The sequence below is a fragment of the Bombus affinis genome, chromosome 7 (genome assembly GCF_024516045.1).
Source record: "Bombus affinis isolate iyBomAffi1 chromosome 7, iyBomAffi1.2, whole genome shotgun sequence".
Taxonomy (NCBI): Eukaryota; Metazoa; Arthropoda; class Insecta; order Hymenoptera; family Apidae; genus Bombus; species Bombus affinis.
This window is the reverse complement of record NC_066350.1, coordinates 3663860-3688018: the sequence shown is the minus strand read 5'-3', so window position 1 is coordinate 3688018 and position 24159 is coordinate 3663860. Positions and strand designations below refer to the sequence as shown.

At 24.2% G+C, this 24159-nt stretch overlaps 1 protein-coding gene across 1 annotated transcript in view; it reads right to left on the bottom strand.

Annotated features, from left to right (window-relative positions):
• LOC126918495 (40S ribosomal protein S27) overlaps positions 1 to 24159 on the bottom strand; it is a 374817-nt gene that overhangs the window by 100432 nt on the left and 250226 nt on the right. The window lies entirely within an intron of this gene.

The following is a 24159-nucleotide window of genomic DNA, read 5'->3' as shown; positions in this document are numbered from 1 at the left end:
TATTTTTACGTTATAACGTATAACGATATATAGTATTACCATATAACGTATAACGTTATATAGTGTTACGTTATAACGTATAACGATATATACTATTACGTAATAACGTATATCGTTATATAGTATTACCATATAACGTATAACGTTATATATTGTTACGTTATAACGTAAAACGATATATACTATTACGTAATAACGTATATTGTTATATAGTATTACCATATAACGTATAACGTTATATATTGTTACGTTATAACGTATAACGATATATAGTATTACCATATAACGTATAACGTTATATAGTGCTACGTTATAACGTATAACGATATATACTATTACGTAATAACGTATATCGTTATATAGTATTTCCATATAACGTATAACGTTATATATTGTTACGTTATAACGTATAACGATATATAGTATTACCATATAACGTAAAACGATATATACTATTACGTAATAACGTATAACGTTATATATTGTTACGTTATAACGTATAACGATATATAGTATTACCATATAACTAAAAACGATATATACTATTACGTAATAACGTATAACGATATATAGTATTACCATATAACGTATAACGTTATATAGTGTTACGTTTATAAACGTAAAACGATATATACTATTACCTAATAACGTATATCGTTATATAGTATTTCCATATAACGTATAACGTTATATATTGTTACGTTATAACGTATAACGATATATAGTATTAACCATATAACGTAAAACGATATATAATGTTACGTAATAACGTATAACGTTATATAGAATTACCATATATAGTATAAGGTTATATAGCATTACCATATAACGTAAAACGATATATACTATTACGTAATGACGTATAACGTTATATAGAATTACCATATAACGTATAACGTTATATGGTGTTACGTTATAACGTATAACGATATATTCTATTACGTAATAACGTATATCGTTATATAGTATTACCATATAACGTAAAATGATATATACTATTACGTAATAACGTATAACGATATATAGTATTACCATATAACGTAAAACGATATATACTATTACGTATAACGTAGAACGATATATAGTATTACCATATAACGTATAACGTTTATATAGTGTTACGTTATAACGTATAACGATATATACTATTACGTAATAACGTATATCGTTATTTAGTATTACCATATAACGTATAACGTTATATATTGTTTACGTTATAACGTAAAACGATAGATACTATTACGTAATAACGTATATCGTTATATAGTATTACCATATAACGTATAGCGTTATATATTGTTACGTTATAACGCATAACGATATATAGTATTACCATATAACGTATAACGTTAAATATTGTTACGGAATAACGTATAACGATATATACTATTACGTAATAACGTATATCGTATATATAGTATTTCCATATAACGTATAGCGTTATATATTGTTACGTTATAACGTATAACGATATATAGTAATACCATATAACGTATAACGTTATATATTGTTACGGTATAACGTATAACGTTATATAGCATTACCATATATCGTAAAACGATATATACTATTACGTTAATAACGTATAACGGTATATAGTATTACCATATAACGTATAACGTTATATAGCGTTACGTTATAACGTATAACGATATATACTATTACGTAATAACGTATATCCTTATATAGTATTTCCATATAACGTATAGCGTTATATATTGTTAAGTTATAACGTATAACGATATATAGTAATACCATATAACGTATAACGTTATATATTGTTACGGTATAACGTATAACGTTATATAGTATTACCATATATCGTAAAACGATATATACTATTACGTAATAACGTATAACGTATTATAGAATTACCATATAACGTATAACGTTATATAGTGTTACGTTATAACGTATAACGTTATATACAATTACGTAATAACGTATATCGTTATATAGTATTACAATATAACGTATAACGTTATATATTGTTACATTATAACGTATAACGATATATAGTATTACCATATAACGTATAACGATATATAGTGTTACGTTATAACGTATAACGATATATACTATTACGTAATAACGTATACCGTTATATAGTATTTCCATATAACGTATAACGTTATATATGTTACGTATAACGTATAACGATATATAGTATTACCATATAACGTAAAACGATATATACTATTACGTAATAACGTATATTGTTTAATAGTATTACCATATAACGTGAAACGATTTATACTATTACGTAATAACGTATATTGTTATATAGTATTACCATATTAACGTATAACGTTATATAGTGATACGTTTATAACGTATATCGTTATATAGCATTACCATATAACGAAAAACGTTATATATTGTTACGTTATAACGTATAACGATATATAGTATTACCATATAACGTAAAACGATATAAACTATTACGTAATAACGTATAACGGTATATAGTATTACCATATAACGTATAACGTTATATAGTGTTACGTTATAACGTATAACGATATATACTATTACGTAATAACGTATATCGTTTATATAGTATTACCATATAACGTATAACGTTATATATTGTTTACGTAATAACGTAAAACGATATATACTATTACGTAATAACGCAAATTGTTTATATAGTATAACAATAAAACGTATAACGTTATATATTGTTACGTTATAACGTATAACGATATATAGTATTACCATATAACGTATAACGTTAAATAGTGCTACGTTATAACGTATAACGATATATACTATTACGTAATAACGTATATCGTTATATAGTATTTTCCATATAACGTATAACGTTATATTTGTTACGTTATAACGTATAACGATATATAGTATTACCATATAACGTAAAACGATATATACTATTACGTAATAACGTATAACGTTATATATTGTTACGTTATAACGTATAACGATATATAGTATTACCATATAACGTAAAACGATATATACTATTACGTAATAACGTAAAACGATATATAGTATTACCATATAACGTATAACGTTATATAGTGTTACGTTATAACGTAAAACGATATATACTATTACGTAATAACGTATATCGTTATATAGTATTTCCATATAACGTATAACGTTATATATTGTTACGTTATAACGTATAACGATATATAGTATTACCATGTAACGTAAAACGATATATAATATTACGTAATGACGTATAACGTTATATAGAATTACCATATATAGTATAAAGTTATATAGCATTACCATATAACGTAAAACGATATATACTATTACGTAATAACGTATAACGTTATATAGAATTACCATATAACGTATAACGTTATATAGAATTACCATATAACGTATAACGTTATATAGTGTTACGTTATAACGTATAACGATATATTCTATTACGTAATAACGTATATAGTTATATAGTATTACCATATAACGTATAACGTTATATATTGTTACGTTATAACGTATAACGATATATAGTATTACCATATAACGTATAACGTATATATAGTGTTACGTTATAACGTATATCGTTATATAGCATTACCACATAACGTGAAACGATATATACTATTACGTAATAACGTATATTGTTATATAGTATTACCATATAACGTATAACGTTATATAGTGATAAGTTATAACGTATATCGTTATATAGCATTACCATATAACGTAAAACGATATATACTATTACGTAATAACGTATAACGATATATAGTATAACCATATAACGTATAACGTTATATAGTGTTACGTTTATAACGTATAACGATATATACTAATTACGTAATAACGTATATCGTTATATAGTATTTCCATATAACGTATAACGTTATATATTGTTACGTTATAACGTATAACGATATATAGTATTACCATAAACGTAAAAACGATATATACTATTACGTAATAACGTATATTATTATATAGTATTACCATATAACGTATAACGTTATATAGTGATACGTTATAACATGTAACGTTATATAGTATTACCATATAAAGTATAACATTATATACTATTACGTAATAACGTAAAACGATATATACTATTACGTAATATCGTATATCGTTATATAGTATTACCATATAACGTATAGCGTTATATATTGTTACGTTATAACGTATAACGATATATAGTATTACCATATAACGTATAACGTTTATATATTGTTACGGTATAACGTATAACGTTATATAGCATTACCATATATCGTAAAACGATATATACTATTACGTAATAACGTATAACGTTATATATTGTTACGTTATAACGTATAACGATATATAGTATTACCATATAACGTATAACGTTATATAGTGTTACGATATAACGTATATCGTTATATAGCATTACCACATAACGTGAAACGATATATACTATTACGTAATAACGTATATTGTTATATAGTATTACCATATAACGTATAACGTTATATAGTGATACGTTATAACGTATATCGTTATATAGCATTACCATATGACGTAAAACGTTATATATTGTTACGTTATAACGTATAACGATATATAGTATTACCATATAACGTAAAACGATATATACTATTACGTAATAACGTATATCGTATATATAGTATTACCATATAACGTAAAACGTTATATATTGTTACGTTATAAACGTATAACGATATATACTATTACGTAATAACGTATATCGTTTATATAGTATTACCATATAACGTATAACGTTATATATTGTTTACGTTATAACGTAAAACGATATATACTATTACGTAATAACGTATATCGTTATATAGTATTACCATATAACGTATAGCGTTATATATTGTTACGTTATAACGCATAACGATAAATAGTATTACCATATAACGTATAACGTTATATATTGTTACGGTATAACGTATAACGATATATACTATTACGTAATATCGTATATCCTTATATAGTATTTCCATATAACGTATAGCGTTATATTGTTAAGTTATAACGTATAACGATACATAGTAATACCATATAACGTATAACGTTATATATTGTTACGGTATAACGTATAACGTTATATAGCATTACCATATATCGTAAAACGATATATACTATTACGTAATAACGTATAACGTTATATAGAATTACCATATAACGTATAACGTTATATAGTGTTACGTTACAACGTATAACGATATATACAATTACGTAATAACGTATATCGTTATATAGTATTACAATATAACGTATAACGTTATATATTGTTACATTATAACGTATAACGATATATAGTATTACCATATAACGTATAACGTTATATAGTGTTTACGTTATAACGTATAACGATATATACTATTACTTAATAACGTATATCGTTATATAGTATTTCCATATAACGTATAACGTTATATATTGTTACGTTATAACTTATAACGATATATAGTATTACCATATAACGTAAAACGATATATACTATTACGTAATAACGTATATTGTTATATAGTATTACCATATAACGTGAAACGATATATACTATTACGTAATAACGTATATTGTTATATAGTATTACCATATAACGTATAACGTTATATAGTGATACGTTATAACGTATATCGTTATATAGCATTACCATATAACGTATAACGTTATATATTGTTACGGTTATAACGTATAACGCTATATAGTATTACCATATAACGTAAAACGATATATACTATTACGTAATAACGTATAACGGTATATAGTATTACCATATAACGTATAACGTTATATAGTGTTACGTTATAACGTATAACGATATATACTATTACGTAATAACGTATATCGTTATATAGTATTTCCATATAATGTATAACGTTATATATTTTTACGTTATAACGTATAACGATATATAGTATTACCATATAACGTATAACGTTATATAGTGTTACGTTATACGTATAACGATATATACTATTACGTAATAACGTATATCGTTATATAGTATTTCCATATAACGTATAACGTTATATATTGTTACGTTATAACGTATAACGATATATAGTATTACCATATAACGTAAAACGATATATACTATTACGTAATAACGTATAACGTTATATATTTGTTACGTTATAACGTATAACGATATATAGTATTACCATATAACGTAAAACGATATATACTATTACGTAATAACGTATAACGATATATAGTATTACCCATATAACGAATAACGTTATATAGTGTTACGTTATAAACGTAAAACGATATATACTATTACCTAATAACGTATATCGTTATATAGTATTTCCATATAACGTATAACGTTATATAAAGTTACGTTATAACGTATAACGATATAGTAATACCAATAACGTAAAACGATATATAATGTTTACGTAATAACGTATAACGTTATATAGAATTACCATATATAGTATAAGGTTATATAGCAATTACCATATAACGTAAAACGATATATACTATTACGTAATGACGTATAACGTTATATATAATTACCATATAACGTATAACGTTATATGGTGTTACGTTATAACGTATAACGATATATTCTATTACGTAATAACGTATATCGTTATATAGTATTACCATATAACGTAAAATGATATATACTATTACGTAATAACGTATAAACGATATATAGTATTACCATATAACGTAAAACGATATATACTATTACGTAATAACGTAGAACGATATATAGTATTACCATATAACGTATAACGTTATATATGTGTACGTTATAACGTATAACGATATATACTATTACGTAATAACGTATATCGTTATATAGTATTACCATATAACGTATAACGTTATATATGTTACGTTATAACGTAAAACGATAGATACTATTACGTAATAACGTATATCGTTATATAGTATTACCATATAACGTATAGCGTTATATATTGTTACGTTATAACGCATAACGATATATAGTATTACCATATAACGTATAACGTTATATATTGTTACGGTATAACGTATAACGATATATACTATTACGTAATAACGTATATCGTTATATAGTATTTCCATATAACGTATAGCGTTATATATTGTTACGTTATAACGTATAACGATATATAGTAATACCATATAACGTATAACGTTATATATTGTTACGGTATAACGTATAACGTTATATAGCATTACCATATATCGTAAAACGATATATACTATTACGTAACAACGTATAACGGTATATAGTATTACCATAAAACGTATAACGTTATATAGCGTTACGATATAACGTATAACGATATATACTATTACGTAATAACGTATATCCTTATATAGTATTTTCCATATAACGTATAGCGTTATATATTGTTAAGTTATAACGTATAACGATATATAGTAATACCATATAACGTATAACGTTATATATTGTTACGGTATAACGTATAACGTTATATAATATTAACATATATCGTAAAACGATATATACTATTACGTAATAACGTATAACGTTATATAGAATTACCATATAACGTATAACGTTATATAGTGTTACGTTATAAACGTATAACGATATATACAATTACGTAATAACGTATATCGTTTATATAGTATTACAATATAACGTATAACGTTATATATTGTTACATTATAACGTATAACGATATATAGTATTACCATATAACGTATAACGTTATATAGTGTTTACGTTATAACGTATAACGATATATACTATTACGTAATAACGTATAACCGTTATATAGTAATTTCCATAAAACGTATAACGTTATATATTGTTACGTTATAACGTATAACGATATATAGTATTACCATATAACGTAAAACGATATATACTATTACGTAATAACGTATATTGTTTAATAGTATTACCATATAACGTGAAACGATTTATACTATTACGTAATAACGTATATTGTTATATAGTATTACCATATAACGTATAACGTTATATAGTGATACGTTATAACGTATATCGTTATATAGCATTACCATATAACGTAAAACGTTATATATTGTTACGTTATAACGTATAACGATATATAGTATTACCATATAACGTAAAACGATATATACTATTACGTAATAACGTATAACGGTAATATAGTATTACCATATAACGTATAACGTTATATAGTGTTACGTTATAACGTATAACGATATATACTATTACGTAATAACGTATATCGTTATATAGTATTACCATATAACGTATAACGTTATATATTGTTACGTTATAACGTAAAACGATATATACTATTACGTAATAACGCATATTGTTATATAGTATAACAATAAAACGTATAACGTTATATATTGTTACGTAATAACGTATAACGATATATAGTATTACCATATAACGTAAAACGATATATACTATTACGTAATAACGTAAAACGATATATAGATTACCATATAACGTATAACGGTATATAGTGTTACGTTATAACGTAAAACGATATATACTATTACGTAATAACGTATATCGTTATATAGTATTCCATATAACGTATAACGTTATATATTGTTACGTTATAACGTATAACGATATATAGTATTACCATATAACGTAAAACGATATATAATATTACGTAATGACGTATAACGTTATATAGAATTACCATATATAGTATAAGGTTATATAGCATTACCATATAACGTAAAACGATATATACTATTACGTAATAACGTATAACGTTATATAGAATTACCATATAACGTATAACGTTATATAGTGTTACGTTAATAACGTATAACGATATATTCTATTACGTAATAACGTATATAGTTATATAGTATTACCATATAACGTATAACGTTATATATTGTTACGTTATAACGTATAACGATATTATAGTATTACCATATAACGTATAACGTTATATAGTGTTACGTTATAACGTATATCGTTATATAGCATTACCACATAACGTGAAACGATATATACTATTACGTAATAACGTATATTGTTATATAGTATTACCATATAACTATAACGTTATATAGTGATAAGTTATAACGTATATCGTTATATAGCATTACCATATAACGTAAAACGATATATACTATTACGTAATAACGTATAACGATATATAGTATAACCATATAACGTATAACGTTATATAGTGTTACGTTATAACGTATAACGATATATACTATTACGTAATAACGTATATCGTTATATAGTATTTCCATATAACGTATAACGTTATATATTTGTTACGTTATAACGTATAACGATATATAGTATTACCATATAACGTATAACGTTATATAGTGTTACGTTATAACGTATAACGTTTTATAGCATTACCATATAACGTAAAACGATATATACTATTACGTAATAACGTATAAACGATATATAGTATTACCATATAACGTAAAACGATATATACAATTACGTAATAACGTATAATGATATATAGTATTACCATATAACGTATAACGTTATATAGTGTTACGTTATAACGTATAACGATATATACTATTACGTAATAACGTATATCGTAATATAGTATTACCATATAACGTATAACGTTATATATTGTTACGTTATAACGTAAAACGATAGATACTATTACGTAATAACGTATATCGTTTATATAGTATTACCATATAACGTATAGCGTTATATATTGTTACGTTATAACGCATAACGATATATAGTATTACCATATAACGTATAACGTTATATAATGTTTACGGTATAACGTATAACGATATATACTATTACGTAATAACGTATATCGTTATATAGTATTTCCATATAACGTATAGCGTTATATATTGCTACGTTATAACGTATAACGATATATAGTAATACCAAAAAACGTATAACGTTATATATTGTTACGGTATAACGTATAACGTTATATAGCATTACCATATATCGTAAAACGATATATACTATTACGTAATAACGTATAACGGTATATAGTATTACCATATAACGTATAACGTTATATAGCGTTACGTTATAACGTATAACGATATATACTATTACGTAATAACGTATATCCATATATAGTATTTCCATATAACGTATAGCGTTTATATATTGTTAAGTTATAACGTATAACGATATATAGTAATACCATATAACGTATAACGTTATATATTGTTACGGTATAACGTATAACGTTATATAGCATTACCATATATCGTAAAACGATATATACAATTACGTAAAAACGTATAACGTTATATAGAATTAACCATATAACGTATAACGTTATATAGTGTTACGTATAACGTATAACGATATATACAATTACGTAATAACGTATATCGTTATATAGTATTACAATATAACGTATAACCTTATATATTGTTACATTATAACGTATAACGATATTATAGTATTACCAAATAACGTATAACGTTATATAGTGTTACGTTATAACGTATAACGATATATACTATTACGTAATAACGTATACCGTTATATAGTATTTCCATATAACGTATAACGTTATATATTGTTACGTTATAACGTATAACGATATATAGTATTAGCATATAACGTAAAACGATATATACTATTGCGTAATAACGTATAACGTTATATATTGTTACGTTATAACGTATAACGATATATAGTATTACCATATAACGTAAAACGATATATACTATTACGTAATAACGTATAACGATATATAGTATTACCATATAACGTATAACGTTATATAGTGTTACGTTATAACGTAAAACGATATATACTATTACGTAATAACGTATAACGATATATAGTATAACCATATAACGTATAACGTTATATAGTGTTACGTTATAACGTATAACGATATATACTATTACGTAATAACGTATATCGTTATATAGTATTTCCATATAACGTATAACGTTATATATTGTTTACGTTATAACGTATAACGATATATAGTATTACCAATATAACGTAAAACGATATATACTATTACGTAATAACGTATAACGATATATAGTATTACCATATAACGTAAAACGATATATACTATTACGTAATAACGTATAACGATATATAGTAATTACCATATAACGTGAAACGATTTATACTATTACGTAATAACGTATATTGTTATATAGTATTACCATATAACGTATAACGTTATATAGTGATACGTTATAACGTATATCGTTATATAGCATTACCATATAACGTAAAACGTTATATATTGTTACGTTATAACGTATAACGATATATAGTATTACCATATAACGTAAAACGATATATAACTATTACGTAATAACGTATAACGGTATATAGTATTACCATATAACGTATAACGTTATATAGTGTTACGTTATAACGTATAACGATATATTCTATTACGTAATAACGTATATAGTTATATAGTATTACCATATAACGAATAACGTTATAATATTGTTACGTTATAACGTATAACGATATATAGTATTACCATAAAACGTATAACGTTATATAGTGTTACGTTATAACGTATATCGTTATATAGCATTACCACATAAAGTGAAACGATATATACTATTACGTAATAACGTATATTGTTATATAGTATTACCATATAACGTATAACGTTATATAGTGATAAGTTATAACGTATATCGTTATATAGCATTACCATATAACGTAAAACGATGTATACTATTACGTAATAACGTATAACGATATATAGTATAACCATATAACGTATAACGTTATATAGTGTTACGTTATAACGTATAACGATATATACTATTACGTAATAACGTATATCGTTATATAGTATTTCCATATAACGTATAACGTTATATATTGTTACGTTATAACGTATAACGATATATAGTATTACCATATAACGTAAAACGATATATACTATTACGTAATAACGTATAACGATATATAGCATTACCATATAACGTAAAACGATATATACTATTACGTAATAACGTATAACGATATATAGTATAACCATATAACGTATATCGTTATATAGTGTTACGTTATAACGTATAACGATATATACTATTACGTAATAACGTATATCGTTATATAGTATATCCATATAACGTATAACGTTATATATTGTTACGTTATAACGTATAACGATATATAGTATTACCATATAACGTAAAACGATATATACTATTACGTAATAACGTATAACGATATATAGTATTACCATATAACGTAAAACGATATATACTATTACGTAATAACGTATAACGATATATAGTATTACCATATAACGTATAACGTTATATAGTGTTACGTTATAACGTATAACGATATATACTATTACGTAATAACGTATATCGTTATATAGTATTACCATATAACGTATAACGTTATATATTGTTTACGTTATAACGTAAAACGATAGATACTATTACGTAATAACGTATATCGTTATATATTATTACCATATAACGTATAGCGTTATATATTGTTACGTTATAACGCATAACGATATATAGTATTACCATATAACGTATAACGTTATATATTGTTACGGTATAACGTATAACGATATATACTATTACGTAATAACGTATATCGTTATATAGTATTTCCATATAACGTATAGCGTTATATATTGCTACGTTATAACGTATAACGATATATAGTAATACCATATAACGTATAAAACGTTATATATTGTTACGGTATAACGTATAACGTTATATAGCATTAACCATATATCGTAAAACGATATATACTATTACGTAATAACGTATAACGGTATATAGTATTACCATATAACGTATAACGTTATATAGCGTTACGTTATAACGTATAACGATATATACTATTACGTAATAACGTATATCCTTATATAGTATTTCCATATAACGTATAGCGTTATATATTGTTAAGTTATAACGTATAACGATATATAGTAATACCATATAACGTATAACGTTATATATTGTTACGGTATAACGTATAACGTTATATAGCATTACCATATATCGTAAAACGATATATACTATTACGTAATAACGTATAACGTTATATAGAATTACCATATAACGTATAACGTTATATAGTGTTACGTTATAACGTATAACGATATATACAATTACGTAATAACGTATATCGTTATATAGTATTACAGTATAACGTATAACCTTATATATTGTTACATTATAACGTATAACGATATATAGTATTACCATATAACGTATAACGTTATATAGTGTTACGTTATAACGTATAACGATATATACTATTACGTAATAACGTATACCGTTTATATAGTATTCCATATAACGTATAACGTTATATATTGTTACGTTATAACGTATAACGATATATAGTATTACCATATAACGTAAAACGATATATACTATTACGTAATAACGTATACTGTTTAATAGTATTACCATATAACGTGAAACGATTTATACTATTACTAATAACGTATATTGTTATATAGTATTACCATATAACGTATAACGTTATATAGTCATACGTTATAACGGATATCGTTATATAGCATTACCATATAACGTAAAACGTATATATTGTTACGTTATAACGTATAACGATATATAGTATTACCATATAACGTAAAACGATATATACTATTACGTAATAACGTATAACTTATATAGAATTACCATATAACGTATAACGTTATATAGTGTTACGTTATAACGTATAACGATATATACAATTACGTAATAACGTATATCGTTTATATAGTATTACAATATAACGTATAACCTTATATATTGTTACATTATAACGTATAACGATATATAGTATTACCATATAACGTATAACGTTATATAGTGTTACGTTATAACGTATAACGATATATACTATTACGTAATAACGTATAACGTCATATATTGTTACGTTATAACGTATAACGATATATAGTATTAGCATATAACGTAAAACGATATATACTATTACGTAATAACGTATAACGTTATATATTGTTACGTTATAACGTATAACGATATATAGTATTACCATATAACGTAAAACGATATATACTATTACGTAATAACGTATAACGATATATAGATTACCATATAACGTAAAACGATATATACTATTACGTAATAACGTATAACGATATATAGTATTACCATATAACGTATAACGTTATATAGTGTTACGTTATAACGTATAACGATATATACTATTACGTAATAACGTATATCGTTATATAGTATTACCATATAACGTATAACGTTATATATTGTTACGTTATAACGTAAAACGATAGATACAATTACGTAATAACGTATATCGTTATATAGTATTACCATATAACGTATAGCGTTATATATAGTTACGTTTAAAACGCATAACGATATATAGTATTACCATATAACGTATAACGTTATATATTGTTACGGTATAGACGTATAACGATATATACTATTACGTAATAACGTATATCGTTATATAGTATTTCCATATAACGTATAGCGTTATATATTGCTACGTTATAACGTATAACGATATATAGTAATACCATATAACGTATAACGTTATATATTGTTACGGTATAACGTATAACGTTATATAGCATTACCATATATCGTAAAACGATATATACTATTACGTAATAACGTATAACGGTATATAGTAATACCATATAACGTATAACGTTATATAGCGTTACGTTATAACGTATAACGATATATACTATTACGTAATAACGTATATCCTTATATAGTATTTCCATATAACGTATAGCGTTATAAATTGTTAAGTTATACGTTATAACTTAAACAATATATAACGCTATACGTTATATGGAAATACTATATAAGGATATACGTTATTACGTAATAGTATATATCGTTATACGTTATAACGTAACGCTATATAACGTTATACGTTATATGGTAATACTATATACCGTTATACGTTTATTACGTAATAGTATATATCGTTTTACGATATATGGTAATGCTATATAACGTTATACGTTATACCGTAACAATATATAACGTTATACGTTATATGGTATTACTATATATCGTTATACGTTATAACGTAGCAATAAATAACGCTATACGTTATATGGAAATACTATATAACGATATACGTTATTACGTAATAGTATATATCGTTATACGTTATACCGTAACAATATATAACGTTATACGTTATATGGTAATACTATATATCGTTATGCGTTATAACGTAACAAAATATAACGCTATACGTTATATGGTAATACTATTAACGATATACGTTATTACGTAATAGTATCTATCGTTTTACGTTATAACGTAACAATAAATAACGTTATACGTTATATGGTAATACATATAACGATATACGTTATTACGTATAGTATATATCGTTATACGTTATAACGTAACACTATATAACGTTATACGTTATATGGTAATACTATATATCGTTATACGTTATTACGTTAATAGATATATATCGTTTTACGTTATATTGGTAATACTATATATCGTTATACGTATTACGTAATAGTATATATCGTTTTACGTTATATGGTAATACTATATATCGTTATACGTTATAACGTAACAATATATAACGTTATACGTTATTACGTAATAGTATATATCGTTTTACGTTATATGCTAATACTATATATCGTTATACGTTATAACGTAACAATATATGACGTTATACGTTATTACGTAATAGTATATATCGTTAAACGTTATAACGTAACACTATATAACGTTATACGTTATATGGTAATACTATATATCGTTATACGTTATAATGTAACAATATATAAGGTTTACGTTATATTGTAATACTATATAACGATATACGTTATTACGTAATTGTATATCGTTATACGTTATAACGTAACACTATATAACGTTATACGTTATATGGAATTCTATATAACGTTATACGTTATTACGTAATAGTATATATCGTTTTACGTTATATGGTAATACTAATATATCGTTATACGTTATAACGTAACAATATATAACGTTTTACGTTATATGGTAATGCTATATAACGATATCCGTTATAACGTATGACTATATAACGTTATACGTTATATGGTAATACTATATAACAATATACGTTATTACGTAATAGTATAAATCGTTTCACGTTATATGGTAATACTATTAAACAGTATACGTTATTACGTAATAGTATATATCGTTTACGTTATATGGTAATACTATATATCGTTAAACGTTATAACGTAACAATATATAACGTTATACGTTATATGGAAATACTATATAACGGTATACGTTATTACGTAATAGTATATATCGTTATACGTTATAACGTAACACTATATAACGTTATACGTTATATGGTAATACTATATATCGTTATACGTTATAATGTACAATATATAAGGTTAGTACGTTATACTGTAATACTATATAACGATATACGTTATTACGTAATTGTATATATCGTTATACGTTATAACGTAACACTAAATAACGTTATACGTTATATGGTAATTCTATATAACGTTATACGTTATTACGTAATAGTATATATCGTTTACGATATATGGTAATGCTATATAACGTTATACGTTATACCGTAACAATATATAACGTTATACGTTATATGGTATTACTATATATCGTTTATCGTTATAACTTAACAATATATAACGCTATACGTTATATGGAAATACTATATAAGGATATACGTTATTACGTAATAGTATATATCGTTATACGTTATAACGTAACGCTATATAACGTTATACGTTTATATGGTAATACTATATACCGTTATACGTTATTACGTAATAGTATATATCGTTTTACGATATATGGTAATGCTATATAACGTTATACGTTATACCGTAACAATATATAACGTTATACGTTATATGGTATTACTATATATCGTTATACGTTATAACGTAGCAATATATAACGCTATACGTTATATGGAAATACTATATAACGATATACGTTATTACGTAATAGTATATATCGTTATACGTTATACCGTAACAATATATAACGTTATACGTTATATTGTAATACTATATATCGTTATGCTTATAACGTAACAATATATAACGCTATACGTTATATGGTAATACAATATAACGATATACGTTATTACGTAATAGTATCTATCGTTTTACGTTATAACGTAACAATATATAACGTTATACGTTATATGGTAATACTATATAACGATATACGTATTACGTAATAGTATATATCGTTATACGTTATAACGTAACACTATATAACGTTATACGTTATATGGTAATACTAATATATCGTTATACGTTATTACGTAATAGTATATATCGTTTACGTTATATGGTAATACTATATATCGTTATACGTTATTACGTATAGTATATATCGTTTTACGTTTATATGGTAATACTATATATCGTTATACGTTATAACGTAACAATATATAACGTTATACGTTATATGGATATACTATATAACGATATACTTATTACGTAATAGTATATATCGTTATACGTTATAACGTAACCTATATAACGATATACGTTATATGGTTATACTATATATCGTTATACGTTATTACGTAATAGTATATATCGTTTTACGTTATATGGTAATGCTATATATCGTTATACGTTATTACGTAATAGTATATATCGTTTAACGTTATATGGTAATACTATATATCGTTATACGTTATAACGTAACAATATATAACGTTATACGTTATATGGAAAATACTATATAACGATATACGTTATTACGTAATAGTATATATCGTTATAACGTTATAACGTAACACTATATAACGTTATACGTTATTATGGTTATACTATATATCGTTATACGTTATTACGTAATAGTATACATCGTTTTACGTTATATGGTAATGCTATATAACGAAATACGTTATAACTTATCACTATATAACGTTATACTTATATGGTAATACTATATAACAATATACGTTATTACGTAATAGTATATATCGTTTCACTTTATGTGGTAATGCTATATAACGATATACGTTATAACGTAACACTATATAACGTTATACGTTATATGGTAATACTATATATCGTTATACGTTATAACGTAACAATATATAACGTTATACGTTATATGGTAATACTATATAACTATATACGTTATTACGTAATAGAATATATCGTTATACGTTATAACGTAACACTATATAACGTTATACGTTATATGGTAATACTATATACCGTTATACGTTATTACGTAATAGTATATATCGTTTTACGTTATATGGTAATACTATATATCGTTATACGTTATAACGTAACAATATATAACGTTTTACGTTATATGGTAATGCTATATAACGATATACGTTATAACGTATCACTATATAACGTTATACGTTATATGGTAATACTATATAACAATATACGTTATTACGTAATAGTATAAATCGTTTCACGTTATATGGTAATACTATATATCGTTATACGTTATTACGTAATAGTATATATCGTTTTACGTTATATGGTAATACTATATATCGTTATACGTTATTACGTAATAGTATATATCGTTTTACGTTATATGGTAATACTATATATCGTTTATACGTTATAACGTAACAATATATAACGTTATACGTTATATGGAAATACTATATAACGATATACGTTATTACGTAATAGTATATATCGTTATACGTTATAACGTAACACTATATAACGTTATACGTTATATGGTTATACTATATATCGTTATACGTTATTACGTAATAGTATATATCGTTTTACGTTATAACGTAACACTATATAACGTTATACGTTATATGGTAATACTATATATCGTTATACGTTATTACGTAATAGTATATATCGTTTTACGTTATATGGTAATACTATATATCGTTATACGTTATAACGTAACAATATATAACGTTATACGTTATTACGCAATAGTATATATCGTTTAACGTTATATGCTAATACTATATATCGTTATACGTTATAACGTAACAATATATAACGTTATACGTTATATGGAAATACTATATAACGGTATACGTTATTACGTAATAGTATATATCGTTATACGTTATAACGTAACACTATATAACGTTATACGTTATATGGTAATACTATATATCGTTATACGTTAAAATGTAACAATATATAAGGTTATACGTTATATTGTAATACTATATAACGATATACGTTATTACGTAATTGTATATATCGTTATACGTTATAACGTAACACTATATAACGTTATACGTTATATGGTAATTCTATATAACGTTATACGTTTTTACGTAATAGTATATATCGTTTTACGATATATGGTAATGCTATATAACGTTATACGTTATACCGTAACAATATATAACGTTATACGTTATATGGTATTACTATATATCGTTATACGTTATAACTTAACAATATATAACGCTATACGTTATATGGAAATACTATATAAGGATATACGTTATTACGTAATAGTATATATCGTTATAACGTTATAACGTAACGCTATATAACGTTATACGTTATATGGTAATACTATATACCGTTATACGTTATTACGTAATAGTATATATCGTTTACGATATATGGTAATGCTATATAACGTTATACGTTATACCGTAACAATATATAACGTTATACGTTATATGGTATTACTATATATCGTTATAACTTATAACGTAGCAATATATAACGCTATACGTTATATGGAAATACTATATACGATATACGTTATTTCGTAATAGTATATATCGTTAAACGTTATACCGTAACAATATATAACGTTATACGTTATATGGTAATACTATATATCGTTATGCGTTATAACGTAACAATATATAACGCTATACGTTATATGGTAATACTATATAACGATATACGTTATTACGTAATAGTATCTATCGTTTTACGTTATAACGTAACAATATATAACGTTATACGTTATATGGTAATACTATATAACGATATACGTTATTACGTAATAGTATATATCGTTATACGTTATAACGTAACACTATATAACGTTATACGTTATATGGTAATACTATATATCATTATACGTTATTACGTAATAGTATATATCGTTTTACGTTATATGGTAATACTATATATCGTTATACGTTATTACGTAATAGTATATATCGTTTTACGTTATATGGTAATGCTATAAAACGTTATACGTTATAACGTAACACTATATAACGTTATACGTTATATGGTAATACTATATATCGTTATACGTTATAACGTAACAATATATAACGTTATACGTTATATGGAAATACTATATAACGATATACGTTATTACGTAATAGTATATATCGTTATACGTTATAACGTAACACTATATAACGTTATACGTTATATGGTTATACTATATATCGTTATACGTTATTACGTAATAGTATATATCGTTTTACGTTATATGGTAATGCTATATAACGATATACGTTATAACTTATCACTATATAACGTTATACGTTATATGGTAATACTATATAACAATATACGTTATTACGTAATAGTATATATCGTTTCACGTTATGTGGTAATGCTATATAACGATATACGTTATAACGTAACACTATATAACGTTATACGTTATATGGTAATACTATATATCGTTATACGTTATAAACGTAACAATATATAACGTTATACGTTATATGGTAATACTATATAACTATATACGTTATTACGTAATAGAATATATCGTTATACGTTATAACGTAACACTATATAACGTTATACGTTATATGGTAATTCTATATAACGTTATACGTTATTACGTAATAGTATAATATCGTTTAACGTTATATGGTAATGCTAATATAACCTTATACTATATATGGTAATTCTATATAACGTTATACGTCATTACGTAATATTATATATCGTTTACGTTATAAGGTAATACTATATATCGTTATACGTTATAACGTAACAATATATAACGTTATACTTATATGGAAATACTATATAACGATATACGTTATTACGTAATAGTATATATCGTTTTACGTTATAACGTAACACTATATACCGTTATACGTTATATGGTAATACTATATATCGTTTTACGTTATTACGTAATAGTATATATCGTTTTACGTTATATGGTAATACTATATATCGTTATACGTTATAACGTAACAATATATAACGTTATACGTTTTATTGTTATACTATATAACAATATGCGTTTATTACGTAATAGTATATATCGTTTTACGTTATAACGTAACAATATATAACGTTATACGTTATATGGTAATACTATATAACGATATACGTTATTACGTAATAGTATATATCGTTATACGTTATAACGTAACACTATATAACGTTATACGTTATATGGAAATACTATATACCGTTATACGTTATTACGTAATAGTATATATCGTTTTACGTTATATGGTAATACTATATATCGTTATACGTTATAACGTAACAATATATAACGTTTTACGTATATGGTAATGCTATATAACGATATACGTTATAACGTATCACTATATAACGTTATACGTTATATGGTAATACTATATAACAATATACGTTATTACGTAATAGTATAAATCGTTTCACGTTATATGGTAATACTATTAAACAATATACGTTATTACGTAATAGTATAATATCGTTTTACGTTATATGGTAATACTATATATCGTTATACGTTATAACGTAACAATAAATAACGTTATACGTTATATGGAAATACTATATAACGGTATACGTTATTACGTAATAGTATATATCGTTATACGTTATAACGTAACACTATATAACGTTATACGTTATATGGTAATACTATATATCGTTATACGTTAAAATGTAACAATATATAACGTTATACGTTATATTGTAATACTATATAACGATATACGTTATTACGTAATTGTATATATCGTTATACGTTATAACGTAACACTATATAACGTTATACGTTATATGGTAATTCTATATAACGTTATACGTTATTACGTAATAGTATATATCGTTTTACGATATATGTTAATATATATAACGTTATACGTTATACCGTAACAATATATAACGTTATACGTTATATGGTATTACTATATATCGTTATACGTTATAACTTAACAATATATAACGCTATACGTTATATGGAAATACTATATAAGGATATACGTTATTACGTAATAGTATATATCGTTATACGTTATAACGTAACGCTATATAACGTTATACGTTATATGGTAATACTATATACCGTTATACGTTGTTACGTAATAGTATATATCGTTTTACGATATATGGTAATGCTATATAACGTTATACGTTATACCGTAACATATATAACGTTATACGTTATATGGTATTACTATATATCGTTATACGTTATAACGTAACAATATATAACGCTATACGTTATATGGAAATACTATATAACGATATACGTTATTACGTAATAGTATATATCGTTATACGTTATACCGTAACAATATATAACGTTATACGTTATATGGTAATACTATATATCGTTATGCGTTATAACGTAACAATATATAACGCTATACGTTATATGGTAATACTATATAACGATATACGTTATTACGTAATAGTATCTATCGTTTTACGTTATAACGTAACAATATATAACGTTATACGTTATATGGTAATACTATATAACGATATACGTTATTACGTAATAGTATATATCGTTATACGTTATAACGTAACACTATATAACGTTATACGTTATATGGTAATACTATATATCGTTCTACGTTATTACGTAATAGTATATATCGTTTTACGTTATATGGTAATACTATATATCGTTATACGTTATTACGTAATAGTATATAATCATTTTACGTTATATGGTAATACTATATAACGATATACGTTATTACGTAATAGAATATATCGTTATACGTTATAACGTAACACCATATAACGTTATACGTTATATGGTAATTCTATATAACGTTATACGTCATTACGTAATAGTATATATCGTTTTACGTTATATGGTAATGCTATATAACCTTATACTATATATGGTAATTCTATATAACGTTATACGTTATTACGTAACATTATATATCGTTTTAACGTTATATGGTAATACTATATATCGTTATACGTTATAACGTAACAATATATAACGTTATACGTTATATGGAAATACTATATAACGATATACGTTATTAGGTAATAGTATATATCGTTTTACGTTATAACGTAACACTATATAACGTTATACGTTATATGGTAATACTATATATCGTTATACGTTATTACGTAATAGTATATATCGTTTACGTTATAGGTAATACTATATATCGTTATACGTTATAACGTAACAATATATAACGTTATACGTTATTACGTAATAGTATATATCGTTTTACGTTATATGGTAATACTATATATCGTTATAACGTTATAACGTAACAATATATAACGTTATACGTTATATGGAAATACTATATAACGATATACGTTATTACGTAATAGTATATATCGTTATACGTTATAACGTAACACTATATAACGTTATACGTTATATGGTAATACTATATATCGTTAAACGTTATAACGTAAAAAATAATAACGTTATACATTATATGGAAATACTATATAACGATATACGTTATTACGTAATAGTATATATCGTTATACGTTATAACGTAACACTATATAACGTTATACGTTATATGGTAATACTATATACCGTTATACGTTATTACGTAATAGTATATATCGTTTTACGTTATATGGTAATACTATATAGCGTTATACGTTATAACGTAACAATATATAACGTTATACGTTATATGGTAATGCTATATAACGATATACGTTATAACGTATCACTATATAACGTTATACGTTATATGGTAATACTATATAACAATATACGTTATTACGTAATAGTATATATCGTTTCACGTTATATGGTAATACTATATAACAATATACGTTATTACGTAATAGTATATATCGTTTTACGTTATATGGTAATACTATATAACGTTATAAGTTATAACGTAACAATATATAACGTTATACGTTATATGGAAATACTATATAACGATATACGTTATTACGTAATAGTATATATCGTTATACGTTATAACGTAACACTATATAACGTTATACGTTATATGGTAATACTATATATCGTTATACGTTATAATGTAACAATATATAACGTTATACGTTATATTGTAATACTATATAACGATATACGTTATTACGTAATTGTATATATCGTTATACGTTGTAACGTAACACTATA